The following is a 15,263-nucleotide window of genomic DNA, read 5'->3' on the forward strand; positions in this document are numbered from 1 at the left end:
GATGCTTTTTATGGATTTAATAATGTATGGATTACAGTAACATTCAGGTATGAAACAAAGGCATATTAAGAATGTACTGACATTATACATATGTGCTGATTTTTATACATTATATTTCTGTTTGCAACAATGGTTACGTTTTTGTGAAGGCATAACAGTTTAGACATAACTGATTACCTACTAAAAAAATCTGCTTGAATGATAAGTTATGTTTGGATGGAGAAAAACTACGGAGATGTCTCTTAATGCTATTATAACATGATGTTACACATAGCGTGAAGCAATCTGAATGGTTTGGATGGGAATAACGGAAATTTTGGCTATGACTTAAATAACGTAACATTAAATTCCTACATTAACTATAATGGAGCTCTGTGGATATGCTTTGATAGAGGGGACACCTCTTTTGCATAACATTAGCACCATTGCCCAGTATAAATGATACAGTATTACAAAAATGTGAAAATTACACTGACCCATAGGTAACCACTAGTCTTGGCAGTGAAAACGAGATTCCTAGAAAGATATTCTTATGGGATAAGACAAATTACAATATATATATAGATCTATGGGAAAAAGCACTCCAAAAAATTAAGCATAGATATAAAGATGAAGCAGGTGTAATTGGACCCGCAGATACTTCCAGTGGATGCAATAACGTGTTTTCCCCACCAGTTTTTCAAGAACTGATTCACAATGGTGTCTGCTCCCTCTGATGCATGTTGTATGTCCCGCTACAATTCACCAGCGGGAGCAATAACTGCTGCTAAATCTGGACCCACATTTGGAATTCTAGCTGAAATCCATCTCAGAATAATACAGTACGATAGCAATGCATTATGTGACTGTACCTTCATTTAGTAAAGATAGACAAATTACAGAACCCATGTCTGCACTTCTTTTGGTGCATACTTTCAGAAAAAAATACTTTTTGCCAAGTATTTTTTATCTTCTGGAGGTGTTTTTTCTTGCCAAAGAGGGCAAAGTTGGAAAGTATTTTTTTCCTTCATATTTATGACTACATATCTTGGTCACATGACATTCAATCATTCAAGAAACGCACAACTGAAAAGATCAGCTTGTGCTGAAAAAAATGATACCGTATCTAGGTATCATAGGTTCATAGAAAATATCTCACAGGTTAAACAAATGTACAGTATAGCAAAATGTAGAATGTTTCCTTAGCCACATGGAGTTCAAAACTACTGTACTCTTGGCAGCGAAAAGTTTAACATTGAGTATTTGAACTTTTTTTTTCCAGAATTATATTTCGTACTGCAAACATCCAAAATGTCAACAGACTTTACTAATAAAGTACTTATGGGTCAGGTGACTCTTTATATTTCTTGTACGGATATGCTGTGGACCCTATTAGTGGATATAATTCATAGTAATAGAGATAGTCCTAGGTTAAGCCAGGGATTCAAGAGACTTTAATTTTTGCCACATATATTACGGATTAACCTTTGCCCAATTATTATCAGTAGAGGCAATTCAAAATGTCCAAACACATATAAGGCAATGATGGTTTCATTATCACACGGCCCACTGCTTCTCAAATATAAAGTGATGGAATTATATTTTTCTTAAAAAATTTACGCTATGAAAGCTGTCCATAAATATGTATTGATTGATATTGGGTTGTGGTAAAAGAAAAATGTTCAATGATGATATTTTTTCTTTAAACAAAACATATTTAAGCTAATTGCTTTAAATGAAATAGGTTGTCCTTTGAATTCCATCTCTATGTAGCTTTGGGGTTACCCTGAGGCCAAAACTGGGTACTGTATGGATAACTAAAATTACATACAGAATGTCTGTAAGAAAAGTGAAAAATAAATACTACATTTTACTGGTGTTGTGTAATATTAGGTTGAGATAAAGAAAAATAACCTCAAACGGGGTCAAATATGTACCCTGCACAACACCAAAAAGGAGGATAAATGGGTATCCTGTATGATGACAGGAAACTATACTGCAATAAAGAGTGCAAGGGTGGTGCTGACTGGGAATGTTAACTATGGTGAACAAAAGAAAGAAAGCTCCCTATTGTGTCGCACTCGAGAAAACACCCTTAGCTAAATTTAAAATACTATTTATTAATGAATTGATTAAAATATATTTATTGCAGCGAAATATACAATGAACCAAATGATTAAAACAAATTAAAAATGAGGGAGGTGTCTGTGTGCTATTTATCAAAAACAACAGTGTAAACAGAGGAATAGTTATTATTCACTATCTTTTCCCACGGTTATATAATTATACTAACCGTGGTAATGGTTATTCAAATACAATTATAGGTCGTCACATAACTTCTCCTAAATAGGTAAGAGTGTTGATGATAGAAGAGGGCTACTGGCTATGTGTGTCCATAACCATGTTTGTATGTGGGGTATTGTAATCTAACCTCTATATACACCTACACAGTATTACCAGACCACCAGGTTCAGGGATAACTGAGCCTGTAGGTCTGTCCTGGTGAGCAGCATGACAATTAATAGCCAAATACTCTTGTTAGAGAAATAGAGGAACATGGCCCTCTTAGCCCACAATCTATGGGTCTTACACTCAAATTCCAAACTATAAAGTATGTAGTCAGAGCGTTGTGCTTCCCATGACGAAGGTTCCGAAACGCTCTGACTGAAATGAAGCACCAGACCTCTCCGACTAGCCTGCGCACCTGGTAGTAGCGCCAAGCCTGCCCAACATATGTTTCACCATTGTGGCTTCATCGGGGGCAGTTTCAAATTGTTCCTGATGAATATTTATACGCATCTATCGCCATATTGGCTGATTAGTATCAGACTCTGATTGGTCCATGCGTTATAGTGGGTTACATAAGCTCAATCTGCCCTAATTGGCTATTCCAGGTCACCTGACCATCTATAACAGTACTGATAGGTCCTCACATACCCATGTTCGAGTGTAGCTGTGTTAGTAAACTGTTTACAAGAGCCTGATGTGCCCTGATTGGTCAATCCCGATAACCTGAGGCATCGCTGATTATGCGTGATTATGACGCGATTCTAGAGGACCAATCAGAGCCTGATTCATCTTTGGACTGCAGTGAACATATGAGTTTGGCGGTGATATATGATTTCATAACTGCGCATTTTTATTTGATATCCTGTGAGTGCCATTCCTATCCTCCCCCCTCCCTATCTCCAATAAATTGTTTCCCTTTTACGCTATGGGGCGTGCCATCATTACGCCATCACGTCACGACATTATGTCATCACGGAAGTGCGCGATCAGGTTAACAATAACCCCTTGAACCTACAAGGCCGGCCTCACCCTAGTAAATATAAAACCACACAGCAAGCATAGATAACACATGTACCAAATTGCCTAATACATGCTGATGTCAAATACATATAGTATATACATACACCGTAAATGCAGTTGGTATAATAAAGGCAAACCAGGCACAGTACCAAAAATAGACTGTTAGTATGGGATCAACAATGGTTAACAGTTCACATCAGTTACCATAGTCCATGTGACCATCCATGCTAAACTGTGATAGTAAAATTTCCAAAGGGTAAAGATCTTCCAATAGAGGGGTCCATCCACAGGGGAGTCAGGGAAAAACAAACAACCCAACACATGTTTCTCCTCCGCTTCATCTGGGGGCTTAAAATAATGCATACTACCAAGGATTTAAATAGCACACTGATTATAATGCCATCCTGCCTGCAGCTGTGCAAAGGTGGAAGAGTGCCTGTATGGCTCAAAAAGCACATCAGAATGAGTTCTACCTAGTCATTAGTTACTTCCCCTAAGGGATCAGGTGAAAAGAGCAAAACATCCCAGATATACCTAAGCCCGCAATGTATAAGACAGAGTTAAGAAAAAAAAAAAGTGTGTGTATGTTTACACAGGTTTCTTGGAGCAAACGTCTCTGCAGCAATGTATCCAGAGGTATATTCGTAGCTCACAGCCGCTCTCCACAGCTCACAATGATGTATGATATTCAAATCTGCTCCCACTGTCCTCATTAGAGGGATCACTGTGAAATAATCTTTTTAATCTACATATATATCTCAGCAAGAATTATACTAAAAAATATATAGATTGAGTTTGTGCAATTTGGAAACTCAATAAAATTGTGATTTAAAAGAAGAAAATATACCTAGAGATAATAGCCTCTAGTATACAGCACACGGAAACATAACATAAGAACAATATCCCATAGGAAAAGGGAAAGAGTAGAAAGATGTGTAGCGAAGAAAAAGAGGATATGTAGGGGGGATGGTAATAGAATTTAAATTTAATGAGGAGGAAAAAATGAGTGAATAATGAAACATAACAGACACAGGGAAAAGATCATATACCTACAAAAACATAGCATACCCTGTGTATTCATTCAGGCCCCCCAGAAGCAGAGTGCCAAGTTTAAAAATCCACCTGCACTCACGCTGCAGGAGGGCCCTCTCCATATCACCCACCCGAATACCCAACATCACCTGATCTATAGCAAAAGCCTGAAGTAGACCAGGATCAGAGCTGTGATTTGTTCTAAAATGTTTAGCCACCGTCGTGAGCTTCCTGCCTTTGAGTAAGTCCTGCTCAGAATTTTTAATACTCTGAACATGCTCCAATACACGGAAGCGAAGCTCCCGTGTAGTCATGCCTATGTAGATCCTAGGGCAACTACAAGTGAGATAATAAATGACACCTTTAGATCTACACGACAGACTAGGGGAAATTATATATTTCCTTGTCCGATTGGCGTCAAAGCATTCCAGTGTGTTAGTCATAAATTGGCAAACTGAGCAGGACTTACAGGACGCGAAGCCACGCTGTATTGTTTTTGATAGAAAATTAGTGCCCCCCCCCACATGATAGTGACTCCGCACTAGTTTGTCCCTGAGGTTAGGAGCATGCCTGCTAACCAAATTAACCTCCTTGTCCAGAACCACCTTAAGATCCTGGTCGGTTTATAACAAATGCCAGTGGTTTTTGTAATATGTTCCTGTACCCACTCCAGTTTTTATCATACGTGGCCACAAACCTGATAATCTTGTCTGGCACACTAATGTTCTTTAACCTGGGTTTAAGTAGAGATGCTCTTGAACCTGCGCTTCCCTTCTTCCTTCCCCTTCCAATCACAGTATTACTGTAACCACGCTGTTGGAAACGGGTAGTCATCTCTTCAGCCTGGGACCGGTAGGTGTTCTGTAATGAACAATTACGTTTCAATCTCACAAATTCACCCACCAGTACCCCCCTAATGTGGTGGCATGGATGACAGCTGCGTGCATGAAGAATGGAGATGGTGGCGGTCTCCTTACGATGGATATAAGTATAAACGAGACCGTCTTCACCAACCCCAATCTTGAGATCCAGGAAAAAAACCGACTCAAGACTCCAGGAGCTGGTGAGCTTGATATTATATACATTATGGTTGAGACCCTAGACAAAAAACCCCATATGTATATATGTATGTATGACCAAGATACAGAGCACATGCATTACCTTTCTTGGGCAACAAGTTGAGCATGTTGGGCTCTTTTGTAGGTTACATTTTGTACATAAATAAGAACTTTACATAACTAAAATATAAGAGAACAGTGAATATATTAATAACATGCAGACAGATGCCAAATGTTTATCTCCTATGTGCCTGAAATATTCTATGTACAGTATAGTGCAAAGTAGACTGTACACTCTATGAACATGTTGTACAAGGAAAAATATAAAAATGTAAAGTAGTATAGACAAAAGTATGTTCCTAGGTTGTATTCATAAGAGATAATATATACAGTACCAGTAAAATAGAGCATTATAAAATTCCTTTTAATGTACTGATGCAGCGGCCGTTATTAGAACACATCACGTCGCCGATTTTTAGTTCTCTGCTGTTGCCCACGCAGCATGTACATGGCCAATCGCCCCAGGCACCCGCTCTTATCGCAGATGTTTTGTTTGAATTTCATGGATTCTGTTTCTTTGTTTGCAATAAAATGGATGAATTGTAATGTGTATAGTACTGTGCTACTGTGCTACTGTGTCAATTTCATGTTTTTAAAGCCAAACACTAACATTCGTTTTTCTGCACTTGCCGCACTCGCATCTTAGTGCGGGAAGGCTGGAATTCATCCCACGGTTTCAAATCGGGATTCCGATGTACATAACGCATGAAGTGTTCGAATAACAGCCGCTGCATCAGTATCAACAGAATAATGCAGTGTGGCTCATCAAATATGAAATTGCAGTGCATTAGACATGCTATCATCACATAAAAATACTATATTTCCTATGCACTTGTCTTAGACAGGTCCCAAACCTTCCTTTCCCCATTACATCATAGGCTGAGCTTATACTGTGTGCTAGCAAATATTTTAGTCTTTCAAAACGCGGTCGCGCCATCGCGCTCTGTTGTGTGCGCTTGCACTACGAGCAACCTCTAAGGGATCCTGCAATTTGTGCTTGGTGCGTGTGCGCAACAACGGAGCGCGATGGCGCGCCCGTATTTTGAAAAGACCAAATACTGTATGTGTTTTTTCATGCGGCGGCCGTGTCCTGTGAACAGTTCAGCCAATCCCGGTGAACCAGCTCCGTAATGTCATAGCGATGCCTCTGACACGCCCCCATCACCTGAAACACTATGAACAGAGATTGCTTGTGCTACAACCACACGGCACGGTAAGCGCTCGCACTCTCGTAAGCAAGCAGAGACTATGAACCTTAGGCCGCGGTTATCATAGGCGTGCACGCCTGTCACCCGAGCGATGGGTGAACTGAGCTTCCAGCAATTGGGGAGGCGATTGGGAGGCGTGGCGGACGCGTCACCAAGCTGGTTCGCTCTCATTGGCAGAACCGCTCACATGACGTGGCCGTGATGTGGCCGCCATGTGAAAAAACAAAATAGTTTGTTTTTTGAAAAATCATGAGCACACTATGGCCGTCCCCGATCAGCTGCTGCACTTTGTTCTGTTGTTCTGGCAGTGCACAAAATCGCAAGCACCGACACGCCTACTATAATCGCAGCTTTAGCATACAATGCTTCCACTGCCGCCTGTGATTCTGGATAATGACATGCAAATGAGCACTCCTAGTTCTTACTCATTGTAATATGGATCCCTCTAAGGCAGAGTCCCCGCTGGTGCTGAGTGGGCGGCGCTTGGAGCGGTTACATATTGTGACAGAGTCACTGACTCAGTAAGCTGGAATGGAGGATGTGTGTACTTTCCAGCACTAAACCAGTTAACCTACAGTTGGAGATCAGCATACACCTGCAGCCTAATTAAGCAGGAGGCCTTAGAGACTGCAGGAAGTTGCTCACACAAGGTGAGCTTGTTTTTTCCCAAGGAGGGTGGAGAGAACTCTCCCGGCCAGGAAGCCGTATCTGTTGCTCTGGTTCCCCAGTCCTGTGAGGAGCTTTTCTGCTGTGACCAGCTGGGACCCCAACCCAGGATAAAGATAAAGTTTGCTGCGAGCTGGACACAGCCTGCTGCCCGGAACCGTGTTCCTGTTTGCTACTGGAGCTGCAACAGATAAGACTTTATTATAATACTTATTGGTTATACTTTGTGTAGCATATGTTTTTGGGCATAACCAGATTAGCTGGCTGCCCTGTTAGTAAGGGCTCAAGAAGTGAGTTAGTTTCCCTACCAGGAATAGGCTTTAATTTCTAGGAAGTAGTTTTTTAAAGGGACAGTGCACCTGTACATTATTTTTGCTGTGGCTAATAAACCACTATAGTTTAACGTTTCCCAACGTGTCTAGTGTCTTACTGACCCAGCCGCGAGGCCGTCCTGCCACAATATATATATATATATATATACATACATACATACATACATACATACATACATACATGCTCACGCGATAAATGCGTGGGCACACATGCTCGGCGCTCTTGTAAATAACATTTTTAAACTTTCCCGCTTGCTCGATAGCCTGCAATTGCGCCCCCCACTCCTCCCCCCCATGGTCGCGCGGCTGCAAGTTGCAGGACACCCGGCACTCATGCTCTAAGCATGAGCATGCTCAGCACCAGAGGGGACTCCGCCTAAGATTATGGATGCCATATTATATTGCCCGGGTTAAAAAAAGTTAATTGCCAGTAAACCTACTCACAGACAGCTGGTTTAAATGAAATGAATGTTCTGGTGAGTAAAAGTGACAAAAATGCTCCACCGTACAGTGTACATATTTTCCTTAAATTGATTTTACAGTACATTTGTGGATGAGAAGGATTTAGGAGTGTTTGTAGATAGCAGGTTTACAATAGTGCCCAAAGTCGTGCAGTAGCTGCAAAGGCAAACAAGATCTTATCTTGCATTAAACTGACAATGGATGGAAGGAAAGTAAACAGAATGATGCCCCTTTATAAAGTATTAGTAAGACCACAGAATGAATATGGAGTACAATTTTGGGCACCACTCCTTAGAAAAGACATTATGGAACTAGAGAGAGTGCAGAGAAGACCCACCACATTAATAAAGTGGATGGACAATCAAACCTATGAGGAGAGGCTAGCTAAATTAGATTTATTTACATAAGAAAAGAGGCGTCTAAGAGGGGACATGATAACTATATACAAATATATTCAGGGACAATACTGTACATGGAGCTTTCAAAAGAACTATTAATCCCAAGTACAGTACAAAGGACTCATGGTCATCCCTTAAGGTTGGAGGAAAAGAGATTTCACCAACAACAAAGGAAAGGGTTCTTTACAGTAAGGGCAGTTCAAATGTGGAATTCACTACCCATGGAGACTGTGATGGCAGATACAATAGATTTGTTCATAAAAAGGTTGGACATCTTTTTAGAAAGGAAAGGTATACAGGGATATACCGAATAAGCATTCATGAGAAGGATATTGATCCAGGGAGTAATCCGATTGCCAATTCTTGGAGTCAGGAAGGAATTTAATTTTCCTCTTATGAGATATCATTGGATGATATGTCACTGGGGTTTTTTGTTTTCCTTCCTCTGGATCAATAAGTATAGATATAGGATAAAGTATCTGTTGTCTAAATTTAGCATAAGTTGAACATGATGGATGCATGTCTTTTTTCAGCCTCATCTACTATGTAACTATGACATGTTCCAAAAGACCTGCAGAAAAATACAGAATACATTTTACTAGTACGTACTGCACCGACACACTTTATTCGAGCAAATACCCAGTATGTACCTGGCAGATACCTGGAATGCGCCGCTCCTCACCTCTGACAAGCCCCGTTGTGTTTGCCTTCCCAGCCTGGGTTCATGCCTGGCTGACGGGCGGCTGATCTGTTAAATGATAATGATTAGGATTTAATAGGCTGCAATGCTTCGCGTGTCTACCAGATGGCATAAATTCATGAATTGTAATGCAGTATATATATATATACTGTGCAGTATTGCAGCCAGCGGGAATAAAATGCTTCAATCCCTGCCTGGAAAATACCTCAATGCACTCGGGCAGAAAACAGTCACAAACCTCAATACACCCGGGTATACCCGAATTTGTGGGACTAGCCGAGCTCGAATAAAGTGTGTCGCCAGTGTACAGTATCTAGAAAAAAATGGAAGTGTTAGAACCAAAATGCACAGAATCACACTCGAATATAAATAGAAAAAATAACATGAAAAGTCTTCAGAGAGATACATACATATATAAAGGTCCTCGTTATCCAACGTTTCACTTTATAACGAATGGCATATCCAACGCTTTTCAATGCAACTCTAAGGGCGAATTTTCAATGCCGGAATGCGTTATCCAACGCTCACCACCACTGATTAACATGGGACTCACTTTACAACTTTTCACTATCCAACACTACTTCCAGAACGGATTTCATTGGATGACCAAGGACTGCCTGTACATAAGTACAAATATAGGCTCAAATACTTATCCAATATGTGAGATTATGGAGATGATGACAGGTGACACGAAGAAATGTAGAGAGCCTATGTGATATTACTCAAAAATATGCTGAAATATCCCAAAATAGAAAATATAAAAGAGCAAATAGGGGCAAAAAAAAAAAGGAGGAGAAGCTAGAAGGAGAACAAATAAAGTGCGGGGGGAAATGTTTTTGGGGAGAAACCCCATCTTTAAGCCAGTTGCCATGTGTGTAATAGAGGGGATACTTTCTTTCTCCTCTACCAAAAATGCCCCAATATTAGCAAAAGTATCAAAACGCAGTTTGGAACATTTGTGGATTTTTCGTGGGCTATACACACAGTGATTCTGAGCATTTCTGGAAATTGGCATCAATCTACGCTGTGATTCCAGTATGATTATGTGCATTTTCTAACACTTCCTCTCATTCTAGTTATTTACAGAGGACAGTGCATATTTCGAAACACACAAACCTCCTTCAGCTCCAGAAAGCTCCCCTCTTCATTGGCTCCCCACCGCACCACGTGACGCGTCACTGCTTGGGATCATGAACCTCATGTATCCCCTGCTGGCTGATGCGTCACAGTGCGCAGTGAGCCTTGCAGCGAGGAAGGACTGGGGCCGGCTCGGGAGGAACTCAGGTCTGGTGAGTGACGTCGGATGTAGCGGGACCAAGGCCTTATGGAGAAACACCACTTAATAAATATGGTCTGTTATGGCTTGTTTACTTTAATGGGTCTGCAAGGGATCTTTGAGCATGAAATGTGTCTTGTGGTGTAGCACTCCTTGTAAATATAGCTCTATGTCTTTCTCCTCTCCCAGTGGTCCTTGCAGTTCCTACATGACATTGAGCACTCATGCTAAGATCATTATCTACAAACACTCCTTAATCATTCTACATACAATCAAGCACCAATCTTGCTGTTAGATTATACTGATGCCTGAATACATTTTCACTTTGATACTGTAAAGAGCAATGTGCTTTGTAGAAGTTATGCTTCAAGATGTTAACTTTATTTTCTCTTGGAAACAGTTCAGCACATAAGACTGGCAATTAAAGTCATTTAAGAATCTATATTTAAGTCTATGGAAGCAGAACTGCTGGCAAGTAGTGGCTGATGATTGATTAGTGGGCTTAAAACTATGCACACGTGCTGTGTTTTGTCCTTAACTGGTACCTTTAACACAGTTGGCTGCAGATATTCACCCACTGGATGTAAAATTCTGATTAGAATTTTGTTGAGCTGATTACACCATACCATATAGAGTAAGACAATTCATCACATGCACTTTCTGGTATAATATAATTTTAATGTTATATTTGTTATTAGGAATTTAAAATGACAGCAGGACATTATTGATAGATAATAGCAAATGTACTATTGTCAACCTTTTTTAAACACAATCTATTATGTTTTAAAACAGGTTGACAATAGTACATTTGCTATTATCTACAATAATGTCTGTTTGAATAAATACACCACTCGGGATTTGTGGATTACACTTTTCTTTTTTTTTATGTAGGGGTAAAATAGTGTATTACATTTTGGAAATAAAAGTCTACTTTAGAAATATAAATATAGAATAAAATCTACATATTTCTCAATTGGTACAATATGTTTAAACCAATATACTTTTAAGGAAGAAAATAGGGGATTTGCATGAATTGAGAAGCACTTCCATTAGATTTGAAAACCATAGTAAGCAACAGAAATGAGAGTAAATTAGTTATCTGAGATAGGAGCTTATTCACAAAGCAGTGATAAAATCAGTGCTTTTGCATCCGACTATGGGGCCTATGCACTAAGCGTTGAAACAAAAACGCCGGACTGTTTAAATTGCCAGTTTTGACAGCATTGCTATCACGGTATGCAGAAAGGCCAGAATACCTGTGATAGCAACAATTGCAAAACTGGCGAGTAGCCGGCGATGTGATGATCGCCGCTCTGAAAAGGGCTCACCTTGTTATTTCTTTCTGCTGCAGAGAGAGAGCCGCCTCTCCCTGTGCAAATCTCTCCAGAGATAAAACATTTTTAATATAAAATGTAATACTAATGTAGCCAGGTCCTTTGGTACCACCCCTTCTTACCCTGGTGCTAGTGGGAGCTGCCGGGGTGGCCGCGGCACTGGGGATTCCCAGAAGTATTGGCTCAGGGCGCTGCCATGTTATGCACGATTCGTGCATGCGCAGTAGCGCGATAGTTGCAGCGGCCCCTACAGATAGAGTTGCGCATGCGCAGTGATACAGGAGAGGTGGCCATTTTAGATAGGAGCATCCCTAGTGGCGGCCATTACCAGGGAAGGCTCTGTGTGGGACTACAAGTCCCATGAGCCTCAGGGAGTTGGGATACCAGGTGGTCACAGCAGCCAAAGGGGTTGTCATAACTCTCTGCTCTCTGATTCTGAAACATTCCACGCGCTGGAGAAAACAGGCAGTTGGTGACAGTTGTGCTGGGAGGCAAGGGGAGAGGAGGTGCATAGTGCAGTGGGTCAGTGACCCACTACATAGGCCATAATATTCCCCTAGGCCCCAGCACAGGCCCTGAGTCACCACCAGCTTGTGGTACTGCAGGGAACAGCCCTAGATAGGGACTTTACCATTTTCTGATAGTAGCAGTAAGGGATACAGCCTCTTCCTGAGCTACAAGGTGATCTGTAGTTTGGGATCAGACTGCATTGCGGAGTCAAGCCTCGTGAGAGACCTCCAAGACAGTGAGGAACTACTCGTGAGAGACAACGCTGGATCTGCGGATCCTTTTCGAAGTATCAGCGACCGGGTGCTGAAGCGCCTGGCAGGTATTATTATAAAGTGCACCAACACCGGTACCTACAGGCGCTGATCCCGCCTTGGGGGGTGGATTTCTTGGGGACACTAAAGGTTAAGTGACCAAGGGACTGGTCCAGAACATTGGACACGGTGTGGTGTGTACACGGTGGTGGGGAAGGGACACTTGCACAGTGGGTGCACTCTGAACTACTGGTATACAGCTATATCATTCTTATATGTGTATATGTCATTCAAGGTTATAACTGCCATATAAGTGTGTATGTTCGCTAATGTTATTTCCTGCATATGTGTTATTAGTATAAAGTATATATATAGTAAACTGTTACATATACTTCTGGTTTGTTATTATTGTTCTTGTCCAGGGGAATCTCCCATCTAGGGGATCCTGGGAAAGTGGAGGCGCTGCCATTTACTATTGTTGCCCTAGGCTCCCAGTTAGCGGAAGTTCAGATCTCGGTGAACTAGCAGGTGTATACAGCATCAGAAGCCTGTCTAGTCAGCAGGAAAGAGGGTTACATTTGGAGGCGCTGCTGAGATCTAAGACCTGGGGTGCCCAAGCAGATTCCCAAATTATCGCTAAATTATGTCTATACCTTCAAGGCAAGAGGTCTGCGAGTGGGCCTTGCGGTGCAACGTATCACCGTGACACGTGGTGGCGGTGAGCAGAGTCCCCAGCCCTACTTCTGTATTCTCAGTGTCTGGACAAATAAAGAATTCCCCAGGCCTGGCCACCGCTTAGTATGTAGATCATACATATGACAAAGACTGCCAGGGGTATAAAGTGCTTCTGCTAGAATCTACACCTGAATTATGTCACGAGACTGCTCCCCACATACTACACTTAACCGAACTGTCGGGTGGAATTTGCGCTGGTTTACCCTGTGCTACCCAGGCATCAGCTTCCAACCACCCCACTTTGTGCACCAGGGATGGGGAGACCCTTAACTCAACGTGGCCAGCCAATACCGCCATCCAGGCGCCTTTTCACCACAACACGTTTGCATCAGACACTACCTGTCAGCACTCCCTGTGGGATGGCTCCTCTCTCTCACCATCCCCTACGCATCACACAGCACCCAGGGACAGTGGGGCTAGTGGGGGTTCCCTACCCAATGTGGCTGTCCTCCAGCTGGCGGATGCCTTCATCCACTCTGCACAATCACAACAATACCGCAAACTTAAAGCATTTTCGGGAATTCAACCTACCCCCTTAGGTGAATCCGAGTTTGAAGAATGGAAGGATCACACAGAGCAGGTACTGCCAGAGTGGAACTGCGCAGAGGCCGTAGAGCTACCAGGATGATCACCTTGAAGCGGATTCCCAAGCCATACTGCGTGCGCTCACTAAGGCCTACGGCACACCAGTGGACAGCTTCTCCTTGATGGCCAAATTCCATACCCTGGTCCAGACTGAAGGAGAAATTGTGTCAGCATTCCTTCGACGAGTTCACCTGGATCTCTGGACATTAGTGAGGAAGAAAGTAGTGCGCAAGTCAGAGGCCAACGGCCTGAGAACCACACAGCTCCTGAAGGTTCTCTTGTCACTACACCCGGTAGCTGTCAGAGTCAGTGGTAGCCTCGTTCCGGGGCAAGCATTGTCCTTCGAAGGATTGATGAATAGAGTACAAGCACATGAAACTGTTCTGCTAGGTCGTGATTCAAGTCCTGCTAAAAAGATGGGGACTTCCTCCAAGGAAGCCAAGAGAGGAGAGATTAAAGGGAAATCTAACAAAGATGCACATCAGGAAAAAGAAGACCCTTATGATGACGAAGCTGATTCCACGGATCCTCCCTCCGGGCAGATGTCCTCTACTCCATGGGCCCAGTCTAATCGAAGTGTTGTCCTCTGTTTCCGTTGCGGCAAGAAGGGTCACATTGCCCCGTTCTGTTCGCAGAAGACGAAGGTTGCAGCGGAAAACGCGAAATCTATGCTGTGTACCACCCTGAACTCTGAAGACACCACTACACCAGAAGAGATCCCGCCATCAAGTTCAAATGAAACGTCGGTACCGCCAAAGGCAGGCTGCCGCATAGGACCTGCTGCCATTGTGAAGGTCGTTATTGAAGCCATCTACGCTTCAGCATTGATGGATACAGGTTCTCATGTAACAATAGTATACCGACCGTTCTACGATCAACATCTTCACCGGTTGTCCCTCCTGTCCGCAGATGCTATGAGATTGCGAGGGTTAAGCCATGAAGACTACCCTATTGATGGAGTGGTACGGGTTCTTCTGGATATCCCACAGCTGAATACTGGCAAGCATCACCCTATGGAGGTGGAAGCGTTGGTATGCCCGGAGCCCCCTGAACACCCTAGTGCTCTGATAATCTTGGGAACAATACTGATATAGTACAGGCAGTGATTCGTATGTACCTACAGGAGGCGGGTGAACTACCACTAGTGGCGCTAGCAGAATAACCTGTGTTGCCAGAGGAGTGTTGTACGATAGCGGCACAAGAAGAGCACGGAGTCCTCTACAATATTGAGTATGGGTTAACTGAGATCCCACCAGGAGGAGGGAAAGTGATGACTGCTACCTGCTGCTATCCAGAAAGGCACAAGACAGATCGACTATTCTCGCTGGAAAGTACTCCTGAAGACGACCAACGGCGCGGATACAAACT

Source organism: Ascaphus truei, chromosome 13 (genome assembly GCF_040206685.1).
Source record: "Ascaphus truei isolate aAscTru1 chromosome 13, aAscTru1.hap1, whole genome shotgun sequence".
Taxonomy (NCBI): domain Eukaryota; kingdom Metazoa; phylum Chordata; class Amphibia; order Anura; family Ascaphidae; genus Ascaphus; species Ascaphus truei.